Genomic DNA, 17,616 nt, shown 5'->3' with positions numbered 1-17,616 from the left:
CACTTATCCACATACAGTGTATTCTCGATTATACGGGTGCTGATTATCCGGTTTGAGAACTGTCCATGCGTGGCGCTGCCTACGCACGCACATTTAACGCTATGCGCGAGAGTGTGTAAAAAAATAAACACGCATAAGTTCGATCATGCAGAAAGATGCTTCCTAATACCGAAATCGGAGAAGGATTGTGAAGAATTCGACGTAATCTAATTTTGATAAACCGGCGCAATAACTGCAGATAGATGCCAAAAATGAATAAAAATTTAGTAAAATGTTTTGAAAATGTCGATCAGGAAAACATCAAGAATGTTTCGACGAACGAATGGTCTGAGCCGACCCTTCAATGCTTCAGTGATGCGCAGGGAAGCTATAGCTTAGGACCCCCACTTTGTTGGGGGCCTCCAAAAAATTAAAATATAGTATAAATAGTACTAAAATATATTATAACAGACTTATTAAGGGCCCCATATCTCAAATAGCTTAGGATCTTATCAAGTCTAAATCTGGCTCTGGTGATGCGTATCACAGTAACAGGTGTTGGTGTATTTAATTATGGCAAAGCACACTAGGGCTATCTGCCTAAGAGACGCCTTCGTGGAGGACTTTCTAAGGGAAATTGACTTGTATACACGTTACACATGGGGAAAACCACGAAAACACCCACGCTGCCAGTCCGTTTGCGGGATTCGAACCTCGGACAGAATTATCGGTGTTCAGCGACTTTACCGCTTGGCCGCTGGTGGGCCACAATATCAGAATAGGCAGAAAGCGAAACTAAAAATACAAATGAAGAAACTATAAATTACATTAATCCTGGATTAGGAATGACTTATGCTGAAACTCTATCGGACTTTGTGGGCCAAAAGGGATTCAAATACAATAAAATAGCACTTTGAAAAAAATATGCAGTGAAATTCGAAAAATATTTAAACGTTCTCGAAAACAAAACAACTGATTTTTTTAAAGAAATGAACACATATAATATGCCTGAAAACTAATAATTTGGATAACGTGAGTTTTTCAATTATCTATGACCTGCTTCCCCGGAAATTAGCCTGGCTAATCAACAATATATTATAGCTGTTAAATATTTACACAGTGAGTCAAGAAATTTGTGTTGCAATTAAGCTCTATGCATTTCCAAATAGAACTTTAGATAAAGTGACAAAACCTGATTCTTTTAATGGCTTTCTGACACTTTTCATAATAAAGCAGCTATGAGCAAACATAAACGATATGCAGAGGGGCCTCAAAAATATATCGCAAAAATGAAAAAGCAGGCAGAAGGAGCCGAAATAAGCAGATTTTGTAATAGAATATGTCTGCTGAAAAGGCGCAATGAGATGGAGCAGGGTGCTTTTGAGCGGTAGATAAAGGCGCTCTTCTGATGTAAACTGTTAATTGTCTGTGCGATTTTCAAGCAATATACATTGCTACAAGAACTCAAAACTCATCCATGTTTTATCATTTCCTTTGAGTAGCTGCGGCTAAAATGGAGACGCTACTCAAAGGAAGTACAGAGAACGATTCCCGAGTATCTCCTATGAGCAAATGCTCGGTTTACCTCTGCAGCCCCATGGCTAAAATGTATATCAATGAGTTTCTTCTGCGTTTGCGATGCACACCGCTCGAAATTCGAAAGGGAATGATGATTTACGACAGCATAGCGCTTTATAGGACCCTGTAACCACTTCAATATGCCACTTCCACATACATTCTATTACAAAATTTACTTACTTCGGTCCTCTCTGCCTTTATATTTTTGCCAGGTACTTTTGAATGCCCTTGAAGTTTTAGCTCTTGCAGTCATTTACATAAAAAATGGATCTTCTGAGATAATATACTGCATCTTTTAGTTGACAACTGTTCTTAAATAAGTGATATATCATATTTAGGGCACTACGCTGAAGACTGGTTCAGTACGTTCAAGTCTTAATACATCTGATTCATTTTTCCCAAGTTAGGTAAAAAGTAATCTATTGAAATGACATAAACAGTCAAAAGTTTTTTAACTATTCTCTTGTAAGTACACTACTGTCAGCAATTGTTCTGCTTAAAAATATTTTTACAATGTATCAAAAATACATTTTTATTTGATGGAAAATGTATTCCTAATAAAACCAGATAAATCAATCAGCTATATATACCTAAATATCGGATAATTTCTCTTTAAAATGCTCATCTATGAAAACTTTTCTTCTTATATTCATAACCAAAAATTTAAAAAATGAATTAAGATAATGTCTTTAATGCATTAAGATAATTAATCTCATTAATGACTTAAGATAATTAATTTATATACTAAAACAAGACATATTCACTTAATTTCACATCAAAATGCAATATTTAAACCATTTCATTATTTTCCTCACAGAACACTTTCAATATATAAAATTCATATATATGTAACCTTAAACAGGCTCTATCTTTTACTCTCAAATACTTTCAAGATTGCACAGCCATTTTATATGTGAGGCAATTTTATATTCAGGTCAATATGATATTAAACAGAAATGTAGATGTTTACATTTAGTTAGCTTTTGCATTTATCTGCTTAACTTTTCCTTTAAATGCAAAATAAAATATCAAAATAAATAGTAATAGATACTGCTGTTAAAAAACACACCACATTATAATTAATAATCATATGCTCCCTAAATGCCAGATAAGATCATCTATATGCCAATAACACATCATGAGCCTACAGAAAGAGAATGCTCAACAGAAATATTTATTTATTACAGCTGCTGAAATGGACATATGATGAGAACTAAACATATAAGCTGAAAGGTGCATGATCACAGAAGGCCATTAAATCAGTCATTTCATATCTTAGATTTCTCACTACATGACAAATATAACACTAAGTAATGCAATAGTACAATGGAAACATGAAGAAGTTATAGGCATCAACATTAACCATACAAGCTAAAAAAATTGACAGGTATAAATATGAACATTCCAACCTGTGTTGAAGTCAAACTAGTAAGCGTCACGATGATATGAGGCCATAGACTTCCAAATAGCATCTGGAAGTGATTTTAGACTTGCATAATATGTCGACAGGTGTTTGCACTTGGATTTCATGGGCAAGCTAAAGCACAAGAAAATGAGGTTAAACTGAACACTGCTCATTATAACCAATATTGCAAAACATGCTGCCAGTGGACTTTGAAAAACTCAAAGGAAGAGCATGAAGTAAAATTACAGATCAAGTTAACATGCTAAATAGCATTCTGATGGATGCATAATGGACCCAGTTGAGCATTAATTACCCAAGTATATTAAACTGTGAAATTTGGCAGAAGGGAAATTATGAAACAGATTTGATTCTCTGAACTTCAACTTGGTCCACTGATTTTTGTACCTCAAAATATGAATGTTGAACTCTATATGATAATACTGGACAAATCTGTGCTATCTACCACACCATAACAGTAATTTGAAAGTCTTTGCCATTTCCAGCATGACAATTTACACATTGAAAGTCATAATTGAGAGGATTTGAGGAAATTGGAGTAAATGAACTCAGCTGGCTTCCCTAAAAAATCGATCTCCAAAAAATTAAACATGTTTCAGTGCCAGTTAGCAAGCAGGCAAAACCATCCACAAACTGCCATGGAGCTGTTCATTGGGTATAGGAGAAACTGAATAAAGTACCTACAAATATCTATTGAAACTTAGCGGTTAGTCTTCCTTGATTAGCAGAGACTGTGATAGTGGTGAATGTAGACCTATGCCATAACAGTACATACTAGCTCCAGTTAAGGAATGGGATTCTTTTTTTTCCTTACTGCAAAAACATTCATAAAAATTCTGTTTGTAAAAAAAACACTCATAAAAATTGTTCTGTTTTAGAAAGGAGATTTCAAATTCATTTTTACTCATTAATTTTTATTTTAGCCAAGATCAGTTAGTTCTTTGAATCTCTAATCTTTAAACCACCTTTTCAAATATTATACATATGTGTAAGTAAATATATATTTCTCAATATTAGAAAAACTCAGTTTCAATATTTTTCCATTCATATATATAAAAGGGTACATATTTTTACTTCCTTGTACAAAAAAAAAAAAAAAAAAAAGGAAGTATTGTAATTGCGAAAAACTTCAGACACCATATTTCAAAGAAAATATCCATTTTGACTGCTTTCAACTGCAATTTAATGCTATTTTTGCATGACATCTGTAATTAAGGACTGAATAAAGGACTCTTTCAGGAAAAAAAATTATAAAACTGATTTAAAATGAATTCTGAAGAGAAATTTTTGTGACGTCTGTGCATCCGTACATATCTCGCATAACTCAAAACGAGTAGCCTCAGAATGTTGAAATTTTGCATATACGATTGCTATAACATAAAGATGTGCAACTCGTATTTTGGTTGCAATCGATGACAACAAAAGTATATAAATATATGCATATATATATATATATATCCACTCTGCTACTTGGCTCACTAATCTCAGTTTCTTTATTCTTATATGTTTGTAAATTGTGCACTTTTTACTTTAAAAATTATTGAATTATGTTGTTGTTATCTTCTGATTAAGGTTTTTATGCCTTTAGTAAATCTGCATGCAATATATTTAAAATTATTAACAATGTAAAAGTTGTTTAAGCTTAATTATTTTCGCCATGGCGTTCATGTTTGTTTACATTTGAAACAGCAGAACAGCAGAAGTAGATTTGTTGCCAATCTAGAGAAAGTAAGCTTTGCAACAACAAAGATAACACCTTCTTTTATTCCTGCTAATTAAATCATACTTAATCCATTCTGGAATTTGTTCGAGGAAATAAGTGTTTAAGATTTACTTCATTATTTTCAATACAGACATTTGGAGTTTTTATGTATTTCTGCCTTGTCGCGAAGTGAACACTGAGTTAATTGAATGAGAAATACTGAATCGTCTATGAAAACCTTTTTTTTTTTTGTTTTTTTTTTGTCGTTTGCTTATTTTCTTTTATACATCATTTTAGATTTACTATAGTATTTGAATAGAACATGTGGCAATGATTAGATGCTATAAATTTTGTGCATTCTGAGTTAAAAAATGAATGAAATGTAACGCTGTTAAGTGAACCTAGGACTAGAGTATCACTATGGTAAACAAATACAGTGAATTTTAAACAGTGCATTTATTCTATTGTGGTTTATGTGCTATCGACGAAGTAAATTTAATTCAATCCAATAAGTTTGAATTAAATGCAAGAAAAAATGCATATAATTTAATATTCTGTACAAGGAAGTCATGTGGGTAACACATTAGATTTTTCATTTAAAACTTACGTTGTCCTATTTGTTTTTGGGAAGAGAGGGAGGGCAAGCTTGCATCGCACTTCTGATTGGACCCATAGATGTTGTCACGAGCAAGCCTATGCTGAAACACCAAAGCATTGAGCAACTGCAAGTAATAAATCTACAGCCACCCTGTGGGCTGCCATATTTTTAACCATTGCAGATTATTATTAAAAACAAATGCAGTATATAATAACATTTCTTTACTCCAGTAGCCAAAAGTTTGCTTAAAAGTATTCACTGAGAACAGCTAAAGACATCAGTCATTTAGCTATCTCATCCCAAGAAACTGTCCACAACACACCATATGAGACACATCAATATTACATTTGTGAAAGGGAAGAGAACACACACATACACCCAAGTATTTCATGGGAATCAAATTCACACCCTTTATTTCATATTAATAATTAAACTCTGCTATACTATCCAATAATAATATATCTAGAATAAATTAGAAAAAATATCCTGCAGAATGTCTATGCAATAAAATATTGCTGCAATTGAATAAAAATATGCATGTTTTAAATACACTGTGAAAGATATACAGTCAAAAGTCGTTAATCCGGACTCGTCGGGACTTCGGTGATTCCGGATTATCGATTTTTCCGGATTATAGATTATCAGTTTAAATCTGCTAAGATGGCATGCAGAAATTATACAATGAAAAATATGAAACCATAATTTATGAAATAAAGAGCAATTATGATCTAAAGGGTATCAAAATTTACAAAAAAAAAAAAGCTTAATACTTATTTGTTTACTTTGTTAAACATTTCTAACATTTCTTTCAATGCAAGTTGTTTAAGTTGCTTCGTTTTTTATGTGATAATACATTCTCTTTAATTCTATAAACAGACATAATTTCTTGTTCAGTTACAAAGTTCCGCTGTTCAAGTCCTATAATTGCTGTGTCAAGAATACCGACTAATTTGTCAATCGAAATTTTTTCGTTTTCAATAACCTGTTACTTTCTTCGCTATCGGAAGCGAATTATAATGACAAGGCATTTGATTTAAATCATATCAAAGACGGAGTACATCGAGATGAAACACTACATTTAGTAAACAATTATAAGCCAAATAAAATAAAAACATCTACCCTGAAGATAAGGATAGTGCTGACAGATCAACTTCCAATTCATAGCGCGCGCCCGCAGCATTAAAGATAAACAAAGTTTAGATAAACAAACGTTAAAGTTTAGATAAACAAAGAATATGCCTTTATCCATTTTTTTGCAGCAATTCCACTTTTTGTTTAATGGACTCCGAAACATACTTTCGCTTTGTAGATCCTTTACATATTAGTAAATATATATCGGAAATTCTATTTGACATAATCGAAAGTTCAAGCTTACTTTTATAAAATTGCTCTAACAGTCTGCAAAAAATAATAAGCCGGATCCAATTCGAAGATTAAGGAACAACGCAATCTGCAACATTAACTGAAATAGATAATTTTAGCTTACCGTCTGTTATACATTAAACGCGCATTTGTAAACGTATTTTGCGCACGCGCACACGCAAATTCGCAGCCGTAAAGGTCTTACGCGCATGCGTCTTATGCAAGTTTGTAGCTTTGAGGTCCGGATTATGGTGGTCCGAATTAACGACTTTTGACTGTAGCCTTTTTCTTTTTTGCCAAACCAAAAATAAACTCTCTTATATTTACTCTAACTTTAGTCAGCTATAGAGAAGAAAAACTAGTCTGCAGATATAGGAAGAAGAATGGATGGTTTGATTCTTTAGACGGTAGAATGGCTGAATGTAGTAAGATTAATTTGAAGTTTCTGTATGATTTGGAGCGAAAGGAGAAAAGAGCTTTAATTGACTGGTGTGTAAATGAAGGTTTACTTAGTAGCCATTAAAAGTGTCCTGTATGTAGGAAGGATATGCGTTTAGTCGAACGTAAAAACCGTTTAGATGGATTTGAATGGCTTTGTAGGAAGAAAGGTTCAGATGGTCACCATGCGAAGCGTTCGATCAGAAAGAGTACCTGGTTTGAAAAAACTCATTTGAGTATGATTGATATTTTGATTTTTACGTGGCTCTGGGTGTATGAAGCGAACTCGAAAATCGTGGTAAGTGAATATTTGCTTTTGGTAGTGCTTAAATGTATAACATGTTTTTCCTTTTTTATGTTATTTTATTGTTTGGTTTAAAATGTATTTTATTGAGATTATGCATTTTTTTGTTTGCCTATATTGTAGAATTTGGTGCTTCTTTGACTTTTTAAGTGAAAATATATTGATGTGTACATGAACAAAGTAAAGGGAGTGCGCAATGCAAGTTTGTACAATTCTGGGATTTTTTTTAAGTGAAAATAGGTCGATGTATACATGGCTAAAGTTAAAAGAGTGCGCAAGGCCATTTTTGTGCAATTCGGAGATTTTTTTTAAGTGAAAATAGGTCGACGTGTACATGGATAAAGTCAAAGGAGTGCGCAATGCCATTTTTGAGCAATTCAGGGATTTTTTTTTTTTTTTTTTTGAAGTGAAAATAAGTCGATATGTACATGGATGCCGAGTTTGTGCAATTGTTTGTCTTGTTATTTTGGCTTTGTGTAGCGGCGATTTTTGCGCCAAAAATCGCCGCTTCACGAGCCAAAATAACGAGTCAAAGAATTGCACAAAATCGGTATACGTGTACCACCAAAAATTGCCAAGGGGTACCCTAAATTATACTTTTACCATTCTATGCACCGAAGGAATGTTCTGAGATATTAAATTTTATTTGACTCAAAGTTTAGACACAAAATGCTTTCTGAAGTGAATCTACACAAAGCATGTTTACATCTGGGCAGGTCTATATATGTATATGTGTTCTTTTCTTTAAATGAATATCAATATTGTTTTCAATTAGATAATTTACCTTCCAAACATCAAGCCACATTTAATCTTTGTCGCTCATTAAAATTTCTGAATTAATACAGATGATATATTGAATTGGAATCAGGGAGAAAAGACAAAATAAGATAACACTGTTGAGAATGCAGAGGGCAAAACAAGATACATAAGATAGAACAGTTCACTCTTTCAATCATTTAAACATCACAAATTCCCATTACAGCTGTACTGAAAAAAGCCATTCACTTTCATTAGAAATACCTTTTGCAACCAGTCTTAGTTTTCTACAAATGTAGACACACCGCTAATCAAAATTTTAAATAGTAAATCGATGAAAATGAAATTTTTAACAACATTTTTCTTAAATACATGGCTCAATCATACTAATATAAAATGACTGTATAATATTTTAACATGCTGTTTTAAATCTTATTACCTCACACTTTTTTTTGTCAATTTAAAACATTACACTCAAACTTATATCTTGTAAATGTATAAAAATTAAATTATCCTTGCTGCTTTTATAAACTACACTCATTTTACATTCAAAATAAATATTTGATACAATTTAAATATATGTTTTTAATGAAGTGGCACTTATGTAAACAAATGGATAAATAAAAGAAGCTTGGAGTGGTATAATTTATAACAAATTTAATTAAGGCAGCAAAAATGAACTTAATTATTCCAAAATCACACCATACACCTTGAGATATACATTCTAATCATTGAAAAAATCCTTGAATACAAGGAAAACGTTATTAAGATATACAATTTCTTTAAAACTTTACTAACATGTATCAAATATGTTTAAAACTATGTATTAGTACTGAAGATTAGGGTGCATTTAGAAGAAAGAAAGCAAAGATCTATGAAACCTGAAAAATAAAAAAGTAACATATTAGTGCAAACAATAAGAGCTTAGAATCAAAAGAAATCAGAATAATAGCATAATGAAATACAATGCCAAAGACATACTCTTATATATAAAGCTAAATTTTTAAAAATCTTTTGCCATAGAATTATCTTATATTGCTGTATTGATTCACTGAAGAGATATTGGAATCGAAGACAAGAAATGCATACTGAATCATAATATCAAATGACTGTGAATGTGCTGACCTCTACAGCCAATACTTGGACAGATTAACAAAACTGATATTAAAGACCAGCATTCAAGTCTCAAAGGCATTAGCTATCATCATGATAATGTTAGACACATATGCTGATTTAATCATTTAAGAAAAAATAGTGAACTTCGGTTAGTAAGTATTCTCTAAAGCCACACCTTTCTCCAATTTTGAACCACTGGACAAAAATCTTTGTTGATCAATATTCAGCACTTTTTCTTAAAACATCTTAATCATGCAACAGATATCAAAATGGAATTTTCAAGAAAACTGTTACTTTAAAATAGAAGAGTTTTATTAGTTTTGGATAATTCCATAACCAGACAGATGATAAGAGTTCAAAAGACAATGTCAGTTATGCCAAAAATGAAAAATCATTGTTACTTTACTTTCTGTGTTATATGCCTTTATTTTTCAATTAAAAAAATTGCAGAACTTTTTACATGATATTTCCAATACCTGTGATATCTTAATATACTATTTTAAACTCTTATAAAATCTGCATTGCACAACTGGAATCAATAATGTGAATTACAGTCTCTGCATTTTTACCAATTTTAATTTTCTTCTTTTCAATAAATTAATAATTAATTAGATTTAATGACTTAACTAAAAATTCGAAATCAATCCAGTTTCTAAGTGTTCCTTGTGACTGGTTTCTCAGAACATAGAGTTTTTTATTTTTTAAAGTTCACCACCCTGAAAAAAAATTCCAATCAAAGCCAAATTTTATTCATATTTTTTTGTTAACAGGGCAGCAATCACCCCCACACATAAATGTTGGCACCAAGGATGGCATAAGACTTTCTTCTTCCTGAAGTAAACTTTATGACTTCGAAATTCTGCTGCTCAGTTCATTCATAAACCCTAAAAATTTTTTCACACCTAAATTTTGCTGCCTGGTGCAATTACATCTGTTGCACCATCTCTGGAGGTGGTAATGTTTGGCAATAAAATTAATCTTAAACAAGCAATACTTTAATGATACATTCAAGAGAAACTGTTGCTTAAAAATACAATCATGTTCGAACACTTGAGAAAAGCATTAAGGAGTTTGATGAAGCAATTAATTCACAACTCTTTTTTTTTTTTTTGTCTTGGCACGATTGCTGCTACAGTGGCATTTTGGTGCTGTATTAACATTAAAACACAATCACAATAACAATTTCATCTTACAGTTATATAAACAAAGTCTTTCATAATAGATAATTCTCTTTTCCGAAAGAATTCAATATCCGATTTTTATCATTTAGAAAAGAACAAATTATAAAATACATCTTGGTTTTTTCCCTCTAAACATCAGCACTGAATCAAAATCTCACATAAAAAAACTCCTTTGAATCCCCCCCTCACATAAAAATCACATGTGTCTGACTTAATTCATAAAGTAAGGCTGCTATCACTGATGTGCACGAGCACATTTGGCTATTGTTTTATTAATGGAAAAATGCTATTTTATTGTATTTTGAATGAATTAATATACTAAATAAACTAACATGTTATAGCCATAACTACTACAATCAAATCTGCATGTCAAAAGCTCTGCACAATAGCCATATATTAATGTAGCAGTAATAATTTACTCATAAGCTCTGCTTTTTAAATGATTAATGAATCATATTTGCTTAATACCAATTCAAAGGCAAAGCTATCTAAGTGCTCTAGACTCTGTGTATCAAATGTATTCAAAATGGTCAGGAACAGAAAATTTCCATCCTTTTATGTTCTGGACATAATTTTTTTGATGAAATTATTTTCATTAAATCATTTTGTATGTAATTTCACTGAATATGATAGCTTCAAAAGCATGAATAATTGCAAATTAATTTTAATTTTAAAAAAAGTTTGTAAACGTGTTTAATTTGCCTTAAAAATAATATTTTCCTTCTGGCAAAGTATATATATAGAGAGAGAGGTAAGCAGGGCTGAAAAATACAGGCTGCAGCAGAATAGGATAGAATAGAATAAAATGTCAGATATTAATTATAGAAGTTACAGTCAAGCAGAGATAAATCAGCATTTACTGAGTAAATGAAAAATTTCTTACCTCCAGTTTCTAAGAAAATATTATTGCACATGTCTAGCAAGAATAAATGCAGGTTTACCAAGGCAAGCAACATCAAAAAACATAACCACCTAAGTAAAGAACGTATTTCAACTAAATATGGAAGAAAAAAGCAATTTGTAAGAAAATAACTTTCAAGAAGGAAAAATTATGAAAAAAAAAAAAAAAAGGTAAATAACAATAATGAACAATGAAAACAAAAAACAATGAATGAAAAGTAATAATTTTGAACAGCATAGGTTTTTAGAACACCATAAGTGAAATATTTATAGCATGTCCTAAAATATAAATTGCTTATCAGTCATAAACATAAAAACATGCACATTTAGACACAGAATATCAGAATCAGAATGACAGAAATTTGCCATTTGATAGAGATTAAATAATAGTTATATTGATTTTCAATAAAGGAAAAAAAACTACATATAAAGACAAATGATAGTACATTATTCTGCCCATAATAGTGCATAAAACAAAAGTGGATATTTAACGGTATAAAACAAGAGAAAGCGGAAAGTCCCCCCTGAAGTGGTTGAGGACAGAAGAAAAGAAACTTTCTTGGTACTATTCCATTTTGAGGACCATAAAAAATTTGCAGCAAAAATTTTTGCGCAAAAGCACCAAATCTACCGTACGCGCTGATTTCAAATTCCATAAGTTTAGATAGTTCTATATTTCTTAAGACGCTATTGAAATACTAGTTTAATTTTTAAATCCTTTTTTGATATCCTATGGATTTAACAATTTGAAAATTGCCCATGACAAAAAGTCTACAGTAGAATTTTTTCATAAAGGCATCATTCATTATAAAAAATTATATTAAAACAACCAACAAGATAAAATTAAGCTTTAGAACGATAACTCGGTAGTGAAATAGGAAGCAGGAATCCATTCAGTTATGTTTAGCCTTTTTTTATACAAATTATAATAATGATCTGAAACAGTTATTTGCTCTTATGCTTCCATTCAGTTATGTTTAGCCTTTTAAATATTAATTATAATAAAAAAGAAGTATTATATGAAATTAACCTTTCATATAAATTAAAACAATTCGATAGTTATTTACTATTAACTTCCTTCCTTGCGTTGGGGTTCCCACAATTATTTTTGGCAGCACTGGCATCAACAATAGTTTGGCGACTTTTTACGGTCCTCAAAACGGAATAGTACCCTTTCTTGGATGTAATTCAACGGAATTAAAAGTAGCCTGTTTGTACGAAGGAAATGTGCATGGTCAAACATCAAAGGATACCAGATTATCAGTTTAAATCTGCGGAGGATATTTTTTACTGTTATTTTTGTGAATTTATATGGGGATGCCAATGTGCAGATTCTAGTTCAGATAATTTTAGAAAGTTTTTGGATGCTGTTAAGGAATTTTGTTTAGCTGTAGACATGGAAATTTCTAAATAAGGCAAGTGGATATTTCCTTCGTGTAGTGCTAAGATAAATTTCCTTTTTATGTTATTTTATTGTTTGATTTAAAATGTAGTTTATTGAGATTATATATCTTTAGTTTGGCTCTAGCGTAGAACTGGCTACTCCTTTGGCTTTTTAAGTGAAAATAGATGTGTACGTGGAAAAAGTCAAAGGAGTGTGCAATGCCAAGTTTGTGCAATTCTATGATTTTTTTTTTTTAAGTGGCACAAAAATCGCCGCTACACAAAAGCCAAAGAATTGCACAAACTCGGTATCCATGTACTGCTAAAAATTGCCAATTTAAGTGAAGGGGCACCTGTAAATATATTCTTACATTCATATTTGCATAGCAGTATGCTTCTCCCAACTGTATCACATTCAAAATAAGAACAGACTTTACAAAAGTAATGGCATAAAATAATTTACACACAAAATTTATGTATATTGCTTTCAGACTCTCTCAGTGGAACATTAACGCATCCCCTGCCAAAAGAAAAATTGCAAAATGTACATAAAACATATTTTTAATTCTGCATCCAAGTTATACATTTCATCTTGTTATATAAATACACAAACAGAAATTTTTTAATTCAGGAATGTTTGCAAAAATTCAACATACACATAGTCTTGCACAACACCATAATTTTTAAAAGGTCTATTACAGTACAAAGTCCGTAATCCGGACTCGTCGGGACTTCAGAATTCCAGATTAAGGGTTTTTCCGGATTATAGATTATCAGTTTAAATCTGCTAAGATGGCATGCAGAAATTATACAATTAAAAATATGAAACCATAATTTATGAAGTAAAGAGCAATTATGATCTAATAGGTATCAAAATTTACAAAAAAAAAAAAAAAAAAAAAAAAAAAAAAAAAGAGCTTAATATTTATTTGTTTACTTTATTTACACATGAAAGCAGAGAAATAGCTATCATATATAGCAAATACAGTCTCACTGCATGCAAATAATAAGACACTACAAAGTCTGTAATCCAGACGTCCATTATCCAGAATGATCTATAATCCAGACCTCAAAGCCACAAACTTTTTTTTTTTTTTCTTGTATGCTTTACATTTCTTTCAATGTTAAGTTGCTTTTTTTTTTGTGTGTGTGCTAAACGCGCATGCATAAAGCATAAAAAAAAAGTTTGTGGCTTTGAGGTCCGGATAATGGACGTCCGGATTACAGACTTTGTACTATATTATTATTTGCATACAGTGAGACTGTATTTGCTATATATGATACCTATTTTTCTGCTTTCATGTGTCCAACTTTTTTTTAGTTGTCAGGACTCTCCTCAGTCATGTAATCTAATTTATCAGTTTTAGTAGCATTGACTGCTTAAATATTAAATTTTGTAAAATTTGATGAGAAACTAACAAAAATTTATGTTCATACATTTATGTTCAATTTGTGTCAAGAATTATTGGCTTGGCGAAATTCTTAATTTATAGTAATGTATTTCATTGTGCATGAGCAGGAAAAAAAAAAGTGCATCATTCATTCTTTCAAATAATTTTGTGTGTAAACCATTTAATTAACAAAGTGTGTAAAAACCCTTTTTGACATAATCATTGCTTATAATAAATACGCCAAATTTCAAAGTGCATCAATGTATAAATTCATGTAAATCTTGAGAAGTTCTGAACAAAAATCTCTAATTGTTTGCAGGTATGACAAGAAATACCTGTAATTTAAGGTAATCGTAAAAACTTTATAGATTTTTAATCCAAATTTTCTTTTCAAAAATGCATAAAAATTACTAAAAAATATAAATTTTAAAAATAAATCAGCAAATATCTACAAATATTATTTGGATTGAAGCTAAATTTTCAAAATGTTAAAAAAAAAAAAAAAAAAAAAAAAAAAAAAAAAAGACTATTAATAAATATATACTAAATTGTATTTACATTAAGGAGCCAAAATTTTGAAAGCTAATTTTTTAATAACTACTCATGCAATTTTTACAAAACTCGCCATTTGGGTATAATTTGAATCATAGAATCGAAATATGGAAAAAATTGAAAAAAGTCTCAATTTGTCTCATTCTAATGTGTGTCATTTCAGAAAAACTCTTTTTTTGTGTGTGTCAAAATACCTATGTTAGGACAATGCTACATAATTTAATATAGCTTAAGTTTGTTTTCGAGATATGAAAAACGCAAGTTAAATTTCATCAGTAGGCCTGGTAGAACAGGAGATATAGAATATCCCATTTCTTTTTGTGTGAAGTGTACATATTCACTTTTATGGCAGAAAGCTAAAATGTATGTAAATTTTTTTTCACAAACTTCTTTTGTAATGTGGCTGAGTCATGTAACACAGCTGTTGGCAAAATACCGTAATCTACCAGTTTTTGTTTTCTATTTGCCTGAAACCTTTTTTATTTTATGAATGGCAGGTACACCATGAATGGCAATTCAAACCAAATTATATACATTTAAATATCATAAATTAATTTTTGAAACTGCATACATTAAAAAAACAACTAATGGTTAATATAAATGAAATATGAAATTTAGAGATGGCAGAGAATTCTTACCTGAAAATAAGTGTACAGCATTTTGTCCAGTAAACTGACACTTGGTTGTTTCATTTGATCTTACTGCAAACTTTTAATATGACACATATTAAAGAACTAAGGATGAATGCCTAATACCAGAACCTAAAAAGCAAAAATAATCTTACTATACATTACAATTTTCTTTCATCTATATTAATTTGACAGATACATGTAACACACACTTTCATGATACAGGGATATTCTTAAGAGCTAACTTCTTAAGCAATAATTTATAAAATAAACAAATGTTTTTTTGCTTCTGCACATAATCAATCTCAAATAAATTGCACCTAATAATTTTAACTAATGGGAAAATAGACAGCTTTAAGTATAACTAGATAAACAAAATACAACTATATAACATATTTAGAGTTTCAATGCATATTTTTCAGAATATAGTAATATTCATGATGTTTTATTCTGAAAAAATTTATGTCTTGTGATAATCATATTATGGCCAAAATTTACATGTTTACTGCATTGAAAGCTTTGTAAAACAACCACCTACAGTATCTGATAATTTAAGCTTCCTGTGGAGGTCTTTTTTGGTTTACTTTACAATACATGACTTTCAGTGGTGTTGAATACTGCTCTCAGAAATACGGCTCACTTTCAGAGGCAGCAGCACGAAAAATTACACTACATTTTTTTATTAGATTAGAAATTTTAAGATTTAGAAATCATTCAAATTCTTAATTTTCACATTTCTGATTTGTATGATAACAAAGAAATGATAAGAGACAATTAAACGATATCTAAATACATTAAGATGCAAGAACAGACTAAATCATTCTTAGGATTTTTACAGTAATGTTTCTAAACTATGCAAGGTAATGAATGACAAATGCAATAGTGATATGATAAAAAATTATGTTAAATAACAAATAACTTTTTATCAAGGAAATAAAAGTATCCAAACCATGGAGAAAAATATTTTGCCTTTCAAGAAGGATTATATGTCAGTATGTTTTGAAATGCTTAGTTTACAAACTAATACTAATAAAAAAGTTAATTTTTGTAAAACTTTGAATAGCATAAAACTTCTATATTTATTTTAGGCACTATAAAAATAAGATGGTTCAATGGTTATGAATCCAGACAATCATTCTTAGGCCTTTGTCAAGAACATTCTAAAGAAAATTTGCATATGTTCATGAAACTAAACAAACTCCACTGAATGTAGTCCACTTACCACTAACTGAACTCAAGATTAGTTTTTAGTAGTCTTATTCACTCAGCCATTGGTATACATATAAAAATGAGGAATAACATTAAAACAGATTTTTTAATAGTAAAATAATCACGATTATAGTTTCTAAAACACACACACAAAAAAAAAAAAAAAAAAAAAATGAAAATGGATGTATATAAGGGTAAGAAAATTCCTGGGCTTGCTGATGGAATTAAATAAACAGTTTCATATTATGGATTAAAAATAATAATGAACTGCAACTGCGCAGAAACAATCTAATGATCAACAGTGTTACATTTTCGGCATAAATTTAAAATTTCAAGATTAAATGAGTAAAAGCAGATATTTAAGGACCAAAGAAATAACTTTTATAATTTATAGCAAAAATAAATAGGTAGTGTTCAAAGAAATCAGAACTTTTATATTTTAAAATATGAGAGTGTATAAAAATGACTTTCGTAATAAATTGAATACAAATTTCTCATACAGAAAACAAACTGATCTGAATATCAATTATTAACAATTCTTTCATTAATGCTATAATAAAATTAACAGATAAGAGGTTATAACTTCAAAAAGAAAACAATGAAATTCAGCCAGTTGCAATAACATTACATATTACGGTATCTAAATAAGAAAAAGGCACTTTTTTTAAACGTTCAAAGTTTAAAAATTAAATGAGAAAAATTTTACCCATTGGAGAAATAATATTCTCTTTTTGCTTCGTTACCAAATAAAAGTACAGATGCATCGTTATAATTACGAACATTGAGTTTAGACTGATAGACTCTTAAAAAAAAATTAATAAATAAATACAATATCCGAAACGCCTGCAAAACCGGTACCAAAACAACGAAAGGAGGGGAAAAGGTGTACATAAACAAATCATTAGATCACTTCAGTTCCTTCGATAAAAAAATACTTTGCGTTAGGGGCGAATTCAAGTGCAACGCTTGTCATGGTAATCGCACTTGCATTGCAAAACCGAATTCAAGTGCAACGCTTTTCGGACACGCCTACTGAAAATACGTCACTACCATAGAGGAATTTTGCGGCTACTCCTGACCTGCTGCAAACTCTTAACAGCGACTGTAAACAAGAT

At 30.5% G+C, this 17,616-nt stretch overlaps 1 protein-coding gene across 7 annotated transcripts in view; it reads right to left on the bottom strand.

Moving 5' to 3' along the window:
• The window catches only part of LOC118204245 (uncharacterized), a 133,529-nt gene extending 115,984 nt beyond the window's left edge, over positions 1-17,545 (bottom strand). Inside the window, exons 1-4 of one of the 7 annotated variants that reach the window (XM_085811506.1) lie at positions 17,208-17,545; positions 15,302-15,424; positions 11,321-11,409; positions 5,290-5,380 (exon numbers count right to left, since the gene is read on the bottom strand). The gene's annotated coding sequence lies outside the window, so the exon portion shown is untranslated. Of the gene's footprint in view, positions 1-2,147; positions 2,205-5,289; positions 5,381-8,780; positions 9,022-11,320; positions 11,432-15,301; positions 15,425-17,207 lie in introns of those variants that run through there. The other 6 variants (XM_085811505.1, XR_004760757.2, XR_004760756.2 and 3 more) reach the window with 6 other exon arrangements.
• Positions 17,546-17,616: the final 71 nt, after the last annotated feature.

This window comes from Stegodyphus dumicola, chromosome 2, assembly GCF_044657685.1.
Source record: "Stegodyphus dumicola isolate Sdum_Otavi_A_Nest chromosome 2, ASM4465768v1".
NCBI lineage: Eukaryota > Metazoa > Arthropoda > Arachnida > Araneae > Eresidae > Stegodyphus > Stegodyphus dumicola.
The sequence above is the reverse complement of the archived record's forward strand: the minus strand, read 5'-3'. Positions and strand labels throughout refer to the sequence as shown.